Source organism: Eupeodes corollae, chromosome 1, assembly GCF_945859685.1.
Source record: "Eupeodes corollae chromosome 1, idEupCoro1.1, whole genome shotgun sequence".
Lineage (NCBI taxonomy): Eukaryota > Metazoa > Arthropoda > Insecta > Diptera > Syrphidae > Eupeodes > Eupeodes corollae.
Window position 1 is genome coordinate 124066506 of NC_079147.1, and position 15753 is coordinate 124082258.

Genomic DNA, 15753 nt, shown 5'->3' on the forward strand with positions numbered 1-15753 from the left:
AACAATAAAAAATTGCACTTTTGATAATCAAATATTGTTAAAGCAATATAAGAGCTTATTCAGAAAATAAATTATTGAAATTGGTTAATAAATTGGTGAGAAAATTTAAAAACAAAATAACGGTTCTATGAGCGGTACCTTTCCTGAGCAATACAAAAATTTGTTTTTCTTATTAAAAGAAGCCAAGTTAAGAAATAAAATTTTAGAGGAAATTTAAAGAAAATCTATCGGTGTGTTTTTGAGAAAATTCGAATTTTCGTTTTTTGACCAAAAAAATTGTACGGTGGCCACTGTTAGTTTTGCTCTTAAAAAAAAAATGAAAAAAACGCCTAACGCGAATCTGCTCAAAACCTTAACTTCCAAGTTTGAACTCAATCGACCCAATGGTTTAGGCTGTAGGAGCGTGGACAGACAGACAAAACCGACCGGACGGAATCGCGGGACCCACTTTTTTCGACTTGTCTACCATCGTAATATCATGTTTGATTAAAATCTCAAGTTCGAAATTTTGCACGAATGCAAAACTTGCCATATAGTTCCTATATGTCGCAAATAAAAAAGGATATTGATATGAGTTTTTTTCAAATTTTCTAATAAAACAAAAATAATAAATAGATCTTATGGCCGAAAAGCATTAGTAGTTAGTGTTATAGTTTAACTTAGAGTGTCCGTATGGGACCATTAAGTTAATTATAAGTTATGGATAATTAGGCTAGTTTTATAAATGTTTGTCTAGCTTTAAGATAGGTTTAAGAATGAATTAATAAAAATGAATTTAAAAAAAAAAAAAGTGGCGTCCGGAAGCAGATCCAATGGTCGTGGGTTCGATTCCCAGCCGGAGTCAACGAAAAATTTAATTGCTTTTTTTCACAACAGAGAAATTGTTGATTTTATCTGTTGGGAAGAAAAAGAAATGGAGAAGGAGAAAAGAGCAGGGGTATCAAAAGATACCTCTGCCAAAATATCAGGCGATGTTGCGGTGGTGCCAGCAGCGGTACCAAAAACAACCGCAACAACATCAGGTCAGGCATCTGAACAGTGGATAAAGGCTACAAGCAACAAAAAAGGAAAATAAAGAAGCATAGCCCAAATAAAGTAGAGGCCCAACTCCGCTAAGCGGCGAGATATGCGGAAGCAAATGGAGAGTGGTAAAGGAGGAATTACCACCAAGAGCGATTTTGCAGACTACGCCGAGTCTGAAAAAATTGCATATGTATCCGAAGGTGGAGAGGGGCTCTTCAGGTCTCCGAATATGGATTTAATCCTATCGGAGCCAGAGCCAGTCCCGCCGCAAACCAAGGCTTTGGAGGTAATGGCGGACCTCCAAGATGAAACCGAACTGGTGCAGGCCCTGCTAACCAAACAGGCAGCCATCAGCCAGTTCGAGCAAAGTCTCAACAAGCTCAAGGAGGAAATAGAGCCCCTCCTCACTGCACTTAGACTCAAACAAGAGGCAGGAATAGGCAGCGCAAAAGCAACAGCAACAACAACAACAACTACAGCAGCAAAAACAACCACAACCCAAACCCGCTCCCAAAAACACAGGAGCGAAGAAAAATAAAAAGAAGCCAGCAGCAGTGACAGGCCCAAATGTTGAGGGCCCATCGACGTCAACTAAAGCAATGCAGCAGCAACAACAGCAGCAGAAACAGCAGCAGCAGAAACAACAGCAGCAACACCAGAAACAACCACAGCCCAAGAAGGAGAAGGTGCCACCAATTAAGACCTACCGGGTTGACCCGCAAGACTTGAAACAGGTATGCAAGTCGGCCACTAAGGGCAAATTTCTAATTAATATTCTGAATGAAAAAGAAAAGCGGTATTCGGTACAGTGCTTCTCACTGGCCGAATACAATTTACTAAAAGAAGTGCTCAAACAGGCCACCGCTGAGTTCTACAGCTACACGCCTAAGAGCGAACAATTCAAGACGGTCCTTTTGAAGGGCATAAGTTCCTGCACGGAACCGGAGGCGCTCTTAGCTGAGCTCCGTCAAAAAGTCACGGACGGAATCAAGCCTTTCACTACGGTGAAGTCCAGACGAGGGGGTTATAGGCTGCCAATGTTCCTGGTAACATTATCGCCCCAAAGCAGTTTTGAGAGTGTGAAGAGAATTAAATCTCTACTATCAAACTGCACGCTGGGACACATTAAAAAGGCACGACGGCATTCTACAATGCACGAAGTGCCAGAGGTTTGGCCATGCCAATGCCAACTGCAATATGCAGTTGCGCTGTGTCAGGTGCTCAGAAACCCACATCATAGGCGAATGCAAGCTGGGGACTGAGCGGGTTGAGGATTTGAAAATGCTCAAGTGTGTCCTTTGTGGAAACCAAGGGCACCCGGCTAGCTATAGGGGTTGCCCTAAGGTCCAAGTAATGAAACAGAAACAGGCCAGTCAAAAAGCCGAAAGAAGTCGAACAGTTCGACAGACTCCAACACAAAAATTCGAAGATCCCAAATTTTCCTACGCCCAAATGGTGTCAGTGAATGGAAACACGAGACAGGCTCCACCAACGGTTGCCCCAAAGGCCCCTGTGCCTAAGGCACCAGAGGTACAGCCAGACATTGCAGCCTTGTTGTTGAGCATTCAAGGTCAACTAACAGGACTGCAGTCAGATAAAGGAGCAAGGCAAAAAGGGAGATCATCTCTACTCTTTGTTGCCTGGCCTGGGGCAATTTAGACCAAAATGGGCGCGCTGCCGGAGACGCGCCTTAAAGTCCTAGCTGTGAATGTAAATTCACTGATTAGGATTGAACGAAGAGCCAATATGTTCCAATTGTTGAAAGACTAGTCCCGATGTGTTTATAGCCAGCGATACTAAGCTAAACCACAAACACAAATTGACTCATAAAAATTACAATATCGTAAGAAGAGACCGACTACTCAAGGGGGCGGTGTCGCTCTCTTTATACGAAAGGGCATTAATTCTAAAGTCATATACAACAATGAATTGCGAAAGATCAAGACGCTAGAGGTTTGCGTTGTATGCATCTCTCTCAGTCAAGGGAAGCGGATGTATATGATTGCGGCTTATGGGGCTGGAGCTCCGCAGGTTACTTACTTTGCTTCAGAACTCGAGATTCTTTTAAGGGAACTGAAACTGAGCTTGGAAGAAAACTATTTCATCTTGGCCGGTGATTTGAACGCAAAAAATGAAGATTGGGGATATCAATATAAAAATCCCAGAGGTAATCACCTTTTTAATTTGATGAATCTTTACAGCGTTGAATATGGCGTCGACCTGCTGGCTACGGACTGGCTGCTGTAATGCAGATTCCGAACGAACGAGTGGAATTGCAAGAATACGTTGCAACGTACTCTTACAATTACAGTAAGATGCGTTGGCCTCGTTTCACCAACGCTTTAGCGAGAGAACTCCGTTCGAGTGACATAGCCCCACCAAAAAACACGAACCTGACAAATACAGAAATTGACCAACATTAACAACAGATGGACGAAACGATAAAACGAACGATCGAATGGGCAATTCCAAAGTACAGAGAACGGGACCAAATGGACGCTTACAGAAATGCGACAATTGACGCACTACGTAGGCACAAGAGTAGCTTACTGACAAGACTCAAAAACTTGTACAGACGACTGACAGACCCACACGACTTGGAGGTTAGGACACTGAAGTCGTCAATAAAAAATGTCAATCTGTTGATTAAGGAGAACTACAGGCTATCAATCAACAAGTACTGGGACCGCAAGATCCGGTCAGTTAATTCGAGTGACCCTAGTATGTTCCCCAAAATCAACAAGATATTCTGGAAAAAAAACGATAATGACCTTCCGTGTCTTAAATTACAAAGAACTGAAAAGAACAGAGACGTACTAATGACAGCGCAAATAGATCCAGAGTAAGCCATCTTTGACGATGACTTTTACATAATTGAAGATCCGAAGGAAAAAGTGGAGGCGGTGGGAGCTACTTTCCAGTAAGTGTACAAGGTGAATGTTAGCATTCACCCAACCACGAGCTGGAAAACAGAGCCCTACTTAATCACTTTTACCTTCGAAATGATATAACACAATGGCGATCTGAGAACCGCGGTTTCATGCGGTTCAATGACGATTCCTTGGCAAATGCCATAATCGCCGAGCAAACGGGACCAAGTCCCTTGTTAGTGACGAAGGTTGAACTCCAGCTCATCTTCAATTCAATAAAAAAATAAAAAGTCAGCAGGTGTCGATAGTATATCCAACGTTGTACTAAGACATTTACCGACAGAAGCAATTGACATTTACACCACACTCTTCAATAATGCACTGAATAATGCATATTATCCAGTGCATTGGAAGACCGCTGTGGTTCATCCTCTCCCGAAAAAGGGAAAGGACAACTCCAACCCGTCAAATCTTCGGTCGATAAGTCTTTTTCCGAGCATCAGCAAAGTTTTCGAAAACATCATTAATAGGGCTCTGACTAAGTGGGCTGCGGACAACAAAATAATTCCGGATAAACAATTCTCGTTTAAACTCGTTTCTGATATCCAATGGAATAAATCAAAACAACAATGCGCAGGTGCTATTCTGGTTGATTTGGAAAAGGCCTTTGACACCGTATGGTTAGAGGGTCTTTACCTAAAACTGAGCAGGCTTGGCATAAGCAAGCCATTGTTGTATATACTTTATGATATGCTTTACGGTAGAAAGTTTGTTGTCAAAAGTGGCAATGTAACTTCTACCACAACATTCTTAATTAAAAATGGTCTTCAACAGGGAGCGGTGAATTCGCCGATTCTCTTCAGCATTTACACCAGCGATCTGATAGGTAGTCTTACAAAGGCAATTGCGTACGCCGACGATCTAATTGCGTACAGAACGGCCCGAATGGTTGAGGTTATAAGAATTATCTTGCAGCGTGATTTCGACAAGATTCAGTGATATTGGGACGACTGGAAACTGAAAATAAATGTCCAGAAGTCGGAGACAATTCTGTTCCGGACTCTGTTGGCTAGGGCCACTAGGGATACGTGCAAGAATTGGCGCAAGACGGTCATCGTTGATCTTCACTGGCAGCCATTGGCGAGCAAAAGTGTAGTGAAGTACCTCGGTATCTGGTTAGATCAGTATTTATATTTCGACAGACATATAAATGCTGCTCTGACCAGGGCCAGAGGAGCCTTTGCTCTGACGAAACGGCTGTTTTTTAGCAGTCGGCTTGACCCCAGAGTGAAGGTAATTTGCAATATAGCACTCATACGGCCAATGATCGCTTATGGTTGTCCTGTGTGGTTCAACGTTGCCCCTTCCCATATGGAGAAGTTTCGGGTGTTCGAGCGGCAGTGTTTACGACGGTGTACCGGTTTATATCGAACAGCCGATCTTCTTATGTGCATTACTATTCCAACGAGGTCCTGTACAACGGGGCTCGAATCAACAGAATTGACAATTTCGTGATAAAACTCGTTCGAAGTCACATTGCAGGAGCTATGTCTTCGACCAACAATTTAATTTTCGGGGCGTTCTATCCGAACGACGAGTATTTTGATAGTGCACGCTTGAGCGGGTTCATTCCACCAGAATCATTCCTCTGTTAAGGCAAATGCAGTCTGATACAGGATAGATTGTCAGTTCCGTTGATCTACCACGTCAGACGAAAAACCATGGATAGGCGACTCCTGTACAATCGGGACGTCATGGCACAAGGTGGAGCAGAGCTCCTTCGGTTCAGTAGGGCTGTGTTTGAACGGGACCGAACTGATAGGGTGAAGCAGGAGAACCAGTTTTAGTGGCTTCAATCGGCATTTGATAGTGGGTAGTCGGGATGGGGTTTTAAGCCTTGGCCGGCTTACATACTTGTTTTATAATTTTAGGGTTTAGTTTTAAGTAGAATAGGCATGGTGGCACAAAAAAAAATAGTTAAAAAATTAAAAAAAAAACAACAACAAAATTAAAAATAAATATTAAAAAAGAAAAACATGGAACATAAAAAAGAAAACAAATTAAAAAAAAAAAACATACAAAAAAAGACAATTAAATATAAAAACAAAAAACGTTAGACTTGCTGCTGTGGTTGTTCTAGTTTTAAGTAGTCTATAGGTAGAATAGGTAGTTTAAGTTAGTTTTAAGTTTTATTTAAGGACCTCATTTTAAGTAGTTTGTAAGTAAAAATAAAAAAGGATATTGATATGAGTTTTTTTCAAATTTTCTAATAAATACAAAAATAAATAAAATTAAAATGAAGTAAAATAGATCTTATGGCCGAAAAGCATTAGTAGTTAGTGTTATAGTTTAACTTAGAGTGTCCGAATGGGACCATTAAGTTAATTATAAGTTATGGATAATTAGGCTAGTTTTATAAATGTTTGTCTAGCTTTAAGATAGGTTTAAGAATGAATTAATAAAAATGAATTTAAAAAAAAAAAAAGTGGCGTCCGGAAGCAGATCCAATGGTCGAGGGTTCGATTCCCAGCCGGAGTCAACGAAAAATTTAATTGCTTTTTTTCACAACAGAGAAATTGTTGATTTTATCTGTTGGGAAGAAAAAGAAATGGAGAAGGAGAAAAGAGCAGGGGTATCAAAAGATACCTCTGCCAACATATCAGGCGATGTTGCGGTGGTGCCAGCAGCGGTACCAAAAACAACCGCAACAACAAAGGCTACAAGCAACAAAAAAAGGAAAATAAAGAAGCATAGCCCAAATAAAGTAGAGGGCCAACTCCGCTAAGCGGCGAGATATGCGGAAGCAAATGGAGAGTGGTAAAGGAGGAATTACCACCAAGAGCGATTTTGCAGACTACGCCGAGTCTGAAAAAATTGAATATGTATCCGAAGGTGGAGAGGGGCTCTTCAGGTCTCCGAATATGGATTTAATCCTATCGGAGCCAGAGCCAGTCCCGCCGCAAACCAAGGCTTTGGAGGTAATGGCGGACCTCCAAGATGAAACCGAACTGGTGCAGGCCCTGCTAAGCAAACAGGCAGCCATCAGCCAGTTCGAGCAAAGTCTCAACAAGCTCAAGGAGGAAATAGAGCCCCTCCTCACTGCACTAAGACTCAAACAAGAGGCAGGAATAGGCGCAAAAGCAACAGCAACAACAACAACAACTACAGCAGCAAAAACAACCACAACCCAAACCCACTCCCAAAAGCACAGGAGCGGAGAAAAATAAAAAGAAGCTAGCAGCAGTGACAGGCCCAAATGTTGAGGGCCCATCGACCTCAACTAAAGCAATGCAGCAGCAACAACAGCAGCAGAAACAGCAGCAGCAGAAACAACAGCAGCAACACCAGAAACAACCACAGCCCAAGAAGGAGAAGGTGCCACCAATTAAGACCTACCGGGTTGACCTGCAAGACTTGAAACAGGTAAGTTGGCCACTAAGGGCAAATTTCTAATTAATATTCTGAATGAAAAAGAAAAGCGGTATTCGGTACAGTGCTTCTCACTGGCCGAATACAATTTACTAAAAGAAGTGCTTAAACAGGCCACCGCTGAGTTCTTCAGCTACACGCCTAAGAGCGAAAAATTCAAGACGGTCCTTCTGAAGGGCATAAGTTCCTGCACGGAACCGGAGGCGCTCTTAGCTGAGCTCCGTCAAAAAGTCACGGACGGGATCAAGCCTTTCACTACGGTGAAGTCCAGACGAGGGGGTAATAGGCTGCCAATGTACCTGGTAACATTATCGCCCCAAAGCAGTTTTGAGAGTGTGAAGAGAATCAAATCTCTCGACTATCAAACTGCACGCTGGGACACATTAAAAAGGCACGACGGCATTCTACAATGCACGAAGTGCCAGAGGTTTGGCCATGCCAATGCCAACTGCAATATGCAGTTGCGCTGTGTCAGGTGCTCAGAAACCCACATCATAGGCGAATGCAAGCTGGGGACTGAGCGGGTTGAGGATTTGAAAATGCTCAAGTGTGTCCTTTGTGGAAACCAAGGGCACCCGGCTAGCTATAGGGGTTGCCCTAAGGTCCAAGTAATGAAACAGAAACAGGCCAGTCAAAAAGCCGAAAGAAGTCGAACAGTTCGACAGGCTCCAACACAAAAATTCGAAGATCACAAATTTTCCTACGCCCAAATGGTGTCAGTGAATGGAAACACGAGACAGGCTACACCAACGGTTGCCCCAAAGGCCCCTGTGCCTAAGGCACCAGAGGTGCAGCCAGACATTGCAGCCTTGTTGTTGAGCATTCAAGGTCAACTAACAGGACTGCAGTCAGATAAAGGAGCAAGGCAGTTGCCTGGCCTGGCGCAATTTAGACCAAAATGGGCGCGCTGCCGGAGACGCGCCTTAAAGTCCTAGCTGTGAATGTAAATTCACTGATTAGGATTGAACGAAGAGCCAATATGTTCCAATTGTTGAAAGACTAGTCCCGATGTGTTTATAGCCAGCGATACTAAGCTAAACCACAAACACAAATTGACTCATAAAAATTACAATATCGTAAGAAGAGACCGACTACTCAAGGGGGCGGTGTCGCTCTCTTTATACGAAAAGGCATTAATTCTAAAGTCATATACAACAATGAATTGCGAAAGATCAAGACGCTAGAGGTTTGCATTGTATGCATCTCTCTCAGTCAAGGGAAGCGGATGTATATGATTGCGGCTTATGGGGCTGGAGCTCCGCAGGTTACTTACTTTGCTTCAGAACTCGAAATTCTTTTAAGGGAACTGAAGCTGAGCTTGGAAGAAAACTATTTCATCTTGGCCGGTGATTTGAACGCAAAAAATGAAGATTGGGGAAATCAATATAGGAATCCCAGAGGTAATCACCTTTTTAATTTGATGAATCTTTACAGCGTTGAATATGGCGTCGACCTGCTGGCTACGGACTGGCTGCTGTAATGCAGATTCCGAACGAAAGAGTGGAATTGCAAGAATACGTTGCAACGTACTCTTACAATTACAGTAAGATGCGTTGGCCTCGTTTCACCAACGCTTTAGCGAGAGAACTCCGTTCGAGTGACATAGCCCCACCAAAAAACACGAACCTGACAAATACAGAAATTGACCAACATTTACAACAGATGGACGAAACAATAAAACGAACGATCGAACGGACAATTCCAAAGTACAGAGAACGGGACCAAATGGACGCTTACAGAAATGCGACAATTGACGCACTACGTAGGCACAAGAGTAGCTTACTGACAAGACTCAAAAACTTGTACAGACGACTGACAGACCCACACGACTTGGAGGTTAGGACACTGAAGTCGTCAATAAAAAATGTCAATCTGTTGATTAAGGAGAACTACAGGCTATCAATTAACAAGTACTGGGACCGCAAGATCCGGTCAGTTAATTCGAGTGACCCTAGTATGTTCCCCAAAATCAACAAGATATTCTGGAAAAAAAACGATAATGACCTTCCGTGTCTTAAATTACAAAGAACTGAAAAGAACAGAGACGTACTAATGACAGCGCAAATAGATCCATAGTAAGCCATCTTTGACGATGACTTTTACATAATTGAAGATCCGAAGGAAAAAGTGGAGGCGGTGGGAGCTACTTTCCAGTAAGTGTACAAGGTGAATGTTAGCATTCACCCAACCACGAGCTGGAAAACAGAGCCCTACTTAATCACTTTTACCTTCGAAATGATATAACACAATGGCGATCTGAGAACCGCGGTTTCATGCGGTTCAATGACGATTCCTTGGCAAATGCCATAATCGCCGAGCAAACGGGACCAAGTCCCTTGTTAGTGACGAAGGTTGAACTCCAGCTCATCTTCAATTCAATAAAAAAATAAAAAGTCAGCAGGTGTCGATGGTATATCCAACGTTGTACTAAGACATTTACCGACAGAAGCAATTGACATTTACACCACACTCTTCAATAATGCACTGAATAATGCATATTATCGAGTGCATTGGAAGACCGCTGTGGTTCATCCTCTCCCGAAAAAGGGAAAGGACAACTCCAACCCGTCAAATCTTCGGTCGATAAGTCTTTTTCCGAGCATCAGCAAAGTTTTCGAAAACATCATTAATAGGGCTCTGACTAAGTGGGCTGCGGACAACAAAATAATTCCGGATAAACAATTCTCGTTTAAACTCGTTTCTGATATCCAATGGAATAAATCAAAACAACAATGCGCAGGTGCTATTCTGGTTGATTTGGAAAAGGCCTTTGACACCGTATGGTTAGAGGGTCTTTACCTAAAACTGAGCAGGCTTGGCATAAGCAAGCCATTGTTGTATATACTTTATGATATGCTTTACGGTAGAAAGTTTGTTGTCAAAAGTGGCAATGTAACTTCTACCACAACATTCTTAATTAAAAATGGTCTTTAACAGGGAGCGTTGAATGCGCCGATTCTCTTCAGCATTTACACCAGCGATCTGATAGGTAGTCTTACAAAGGCAATTGCGTACGCCAACGATCTAATTGCGTACAGAACGGACCGAATGGTTGAGGTTATAAGAATTATCTTGCAGCGTGATTTCGACAAGATTCAGTGATATTGCGACGACTGGAAACTGAAAATAAATGTCCAGAAGTCGGAGACAATTCTGTTCCGGACTCTGTTGGCTAGGGCCACTAGGGATACGTGCAAGAATTGGCGCAAGACGGTCATCGTTGATCTTCACGGGCAGCCATTGGCGAGCAAAAGTGTAGTGAAGTACCTCGGTATCTGGTTAGATCAGTATTTATATTTCGACAGACATATGAATGCTGCTCTTACCAGGGCCAGAGAAGCCTTTGCTCTGACGAAACGGCTGTTTTTTAGCAGTCGGCTTGACCCCAGAGTGAAGGTAATTTGCTACATAGCACTCATACGGCCAATGATCGTTTCCTGTGTCCTGTGTGGTTCAACGTTGCCCCTTCCCAGATGGAGAAGTTTCGGGTGTTCGAGCGGCAGTGTTTACGTGTACCGGCTTATATCGAACAGCCGAATCTTCTTATGTGCATTACTATTCCAACGAGGTCCTATACAACGGGGCTCGAATCAACAGAATTGACAATTTCGTGATAAAACTCGTTCGAGTTCACATTGCAAGAGCTATGTCTTCAACCAACAATTTAATTTTCGGGGCGTTCTATCCGAACGACGAGTATTTTGATAGTGCACGCTTGAGCGGGTTCATTCCACCAGAATCATTCCTCTGTTTAGACAAATGCAGTCTGATACAGGATAGATTGGCAGTTCCGTTAATCTACCACGTCAGACAAAAAACCATGGATAGGCGACTCCTGTACAATCTGGACGTCATGGCACAAGGTAGAGCAGAGCTCCTTCGGTTCAGTAGGGCTGTGTCCGAACGGGACCGAACTGATAGGGTGAAGCAGGAGAACCAGTTTTAGTGGCTTCAATCGGCATTTGATAGTGGGTAGTCGGGATGGGGTTTTAAGCCTTGGCCGGCTTACATACTTGTTTTATAATTTTAGGGTTTAGTTTTAAGTAGAATAGGCATGGTGGCACAAAAAAAAAATAAAAAAATTAAAAAAAACAACAACAAAATTAAAAATAAATATTAAAAAAGAAAAACATGGAACATAAAAAAGAAAACAAATTAAAAAAAAAAAAACATACAAAAAAAGACAATTAAATATAAAAACAAAAAACGTTAGACTTGCTGCTGTGGTTGTTCTAGTTTTAAGTAGTTTATAGGTAGAATAGGTAGTTTAAGTTAGTTTTAAGTTTTATTTAAGGACCTTATTTTAAGTAGTTTGTAAGTAAAACTAAAAAAGGATATTGATATGAGTTTTTTTCAAATTTTCTAATAAATACAAAAATAAATAAAATTAAAATGAAGTAAAACAGATCTTATGGCCGAAAAGCATTAGTAGTTAGTGTTATAGTTTAACTTAGAGTTTCCGTATGGGACCATTAAGTTAATTATAAGATATGGATAATTAGGCTAGTTTTATAAATGTTTGTCTAGCTTTAAGATAGGTTTAAGAATGAATTAATAAAAATGAATTTAAAAAAAAAAAAAGTGGCGTCCGGAAGCAGATCCAATGGTCGAGGGTTCGACATCGATTTTATCGGGGTCAAGCCTTTTACTACGGTGAAGTCTAGGCGAGGGGGTTATAGGCTGCCAATGTTCCTGGTAACATTATCGCCCCAAAGCAGTTTTGAGAGTGTGAAGAGAATCAAATCTCTCGACTATCAAACTGCACGCTGGGACACATTAGAAAGGCACGACGGCATTCTACAATGCACGAAGTGCCAGAGGTTTGGCCATGCCAATGCCAACTGCAATATGCAGTTGCGCTGTGTCAGGTGCTCAGAAACCCACATCATAGGCGAATGCAAGCTGGGGACTGAGCGGGTTGAGGATTTGAAAATGCTCAAGTGTGTCCTTTGTGGAAACCAAGGGCACCCGGCTAGCTATAGGGGTTGCCCTAAGGTCCAAGTAATGAAACAGAAACAGGCCAGTCAAAAAGCCGAAAGAAGTCGAACAGTTCGACAGGCTCCAACACAAAAATTCGAAGATCCCAAATTTTCCTACGCCCAAATGGTGTCAGTGAATGGAAACACGAGACAGGCTCCACCAACGGTTGCCCCAAAGGCCCCTGTGCCTAAGGCACCAGAGGTGCAGCCAGACATTGCAGCCTTGTTGTTGAGCATTCAAGGTCAACTAACAGGACTGCAGTCAGATAAAGGAGCAAGGCAAAAGGGGAGATCATCTCTACTCTTTGTTGCCTGACCTGGGGCAATTTAGACCAAAATGGGCGCGCTGCCGGAGACGCGCCTTAAAGTCCTAGCTGTGAATGTAAATTCACTGATTAGGATTGAACGAAGAGCCAATATGTTCCAATTGTTGAAAGACTAGTCCCGATGTGTTTATAGCCAGCGATACTAAGCTAAACCACAAACACAAATTGACTCATAAAAATTACAATATCGTAAGAAGAGACCGACTACTCAAGGGGGCGGTGTCGCTCTCTTTATACGAAAAGGCATTAATTCTAAAGTCATATACAACAATGAATTGCGAAAGATCAAGACGCTAGAGGTTTGCGTTGTATGCATCTCTCTCAGTCAAGGGAAGCGGATGTATATGATTGCGGCTTTTGGGGCTGGAGCTCCGCAGGTTACTTACTTTGCTTCAGAACTCGAGATTCTTTTAAGGGAACTGAAACTGAGCTTGGAAGAAAACTATTTCATCTTGGCCGGTGATTTGAACGCAAAACATGAAGATTGGGGAAATCAATATAGGAATCCCAGAGGTAATCACCTTTTTAATTTGATGAATCTTTACAGCGTTGAATATGGCGTCGACCTGCTGGCTACGGACTGGCTGCTGTTATGCAGATTCCGAACGAACGAGTGGAATTGCAAGAATACGTTGCAACGTACTCTTACAATTACAGTAAGATGCGTTGGCCTCGTTTCACCAACGCTTTAGCGAGAGAACTCCGTTCGAGTGACATAGCCCCACCAAAAAACACGAACCTGACAAATACAGAAATTGACCAACATTAACAACAGATGGACGAAACGATAAAACGAACGATCGAATGGGCAATTCCAAAGTACAGAGAACGGGACCAAATGGACGCTTACAGAAATGCGACAATTGACGCACTACGTAGGCACAAGAGTAGCTTACTGACAAGACTCAAAAACTTGTACAGACGACTGACAGACCCACACGACTTGGAGGTTAGGACACTGAAGTCGTCAATAAAAAATGTCAATCTGTTGATTAAGGAGAACTACAGGCTATCAATCAACAAGTACTGGGACCGCAAGATCCGGTCAGTTAATTCGAGTGACCCTAGTATGTTCCCCAAAATCAACAAGATATTCTGGAAAAAAAACGATAATGACCTTCCGTGTCTTAAATTACAAAGAACTGAAAAGAACAGAGACGTACTAATGACAGCGCAAATAGATCCATAGTAAGCCATCTTTGACGATGACTTTTACATAATTGAAGATCCGAAGGAAAAAGTGGAGGCGGTGGGAGCTACTTTCCAGTAAGTGTACAAGGTGAATGTTAGCATTCACCCAACCACGAGCTGGAAAACAGAGCCCTACTTAATCACTTTTACCTTCGAAATGATATAACACAATGGCGATCTGAGAACCGCGGTTTCATGCGGTTCAATGACGATTCCTTGGCAAATGCCATAATCGCCGAGCAAACGGGACCAAGTCCCTTGTTAGTGACGAAGGTTGAACTCCAGCTCATCTTCAATTCAATAAAAAAATAAAAAGTCAGCAGGTGTCGATGGTATATCCAACGTTGTACTAAGACATTTACCGACAGAAGCAATTGACATTTACACCACACTCTTCAATAATGCACTGAATAATGCATATTATCGAGTGCATTGGAAGACCGCTGTGGTTCATCCTCTCCCGAAAAAGGGAAAGGACAACTCCAACCCGTCAAATCTTCGGTCGATAAGTCTTTTTCCGAGCATCAGCAAAGTTTTCGAAAACATCATTAATAGGGCTCTGACTAAGTGGGCTGCGGACAACAAAATAATTCCGGATAAACAATTCTCGTTTAAACTCGTTTCTGATATCCAATGGAATAAATCAAAACAACAATGCGCAGGTGCTATTCTGGTTGATTTGGAAAAGGCCTTTGACACCGTATGGTTAAAGGGTCTTTACCTAAAACTGAGCAGGCTTGGCATAAGCAAGCCATTGTTGTATATACTTTATGATACGCTTTACGGTAGAAAGTTTGTTGTCAAAAGTGGCAATGTAACTTCTACCACAACATTCTTAATTAAAAATGGTCTTCAACAGGGAGCGGTGAATTCGCCGATTCTCTTCAGCATTTACACCAGCGATCTGATAGGTAGTCTTACAAAGGCAATTGCGTACGCCGACGATCTAATTGCGTACAGAACGGACCGAATGGTTGAGGTTATAAGAATTATCTTGCAGCGTGATTTCGACAAGATTCAGTGATATTGCGACGACTGGAAACTGAAAATAAATGTCCAGAAGTCGGAGACAATTCTGTTCCGGACTCTGTTGGCTAGGGCCACTAGGGATACGTGCAAGAATTGGCGCAAGACGGTCATCGTTGATCTTCACGGGCAGCCATTGGCGAGCAAAAGTGTAGTGAAGTACCTCGGTATCTGGTTAGATCAGTATTTATATTTCGACAGACATATGAATGCTGCTCTAACCAGGGCCAGAGAAGCCTTTGCTCTGACGAAACGGCTGTTTTTTAGCAGTCGGCTTGACCCCAGAGTGAAGGTAATTTGCTACATAGCACTCATACGGCCAATGATCGTTTCCTGTGTCCTGTGTGGTTCAACGTTGCCCCTTCCCAGATGGAGAAGTTTCGAGTGTTCGAGCGGCAGTGTTTACGTGTACCGGCTTATATCGAACAGCCGAATCTTCTTATGTGCATTACTATTCCAACGAGGTCCTATACAACGGGGCTCGAATCAACAGAATTGACAATTTCGTGATAAAACTCGTTCGAGTTCACATTGCAAGAGCTATGTCTTCAACCAACAATTTAATTTTCGGGGCGTTCTATCCGAACGACGAGTATTTTGATAGTGCACGCTTGAGCGGGTTCATTCCACCAGAATCATTCCTCTGTTTAGACAAATGCAGTCTGATACAGGATAGATTGGCAGTTCCGTTAATCTACCACGTCAGACAAAAAACCATGGATAGGCGACTCCTGTACAATCGGGACGTCATGGCACAAGGTAGAGCAGAGCTCCTTCGGTTCAGTAGGGCTGTGTCCGAACGGGACCGAACTGATAGGGTGAAGCAGGAGAACCAGTTTTAGTGGCTTCAATCGGCATTTGATAGTGGGTAGTCGGGATGGGGTTTTAAGCCTTGGCCGGCTTACATAC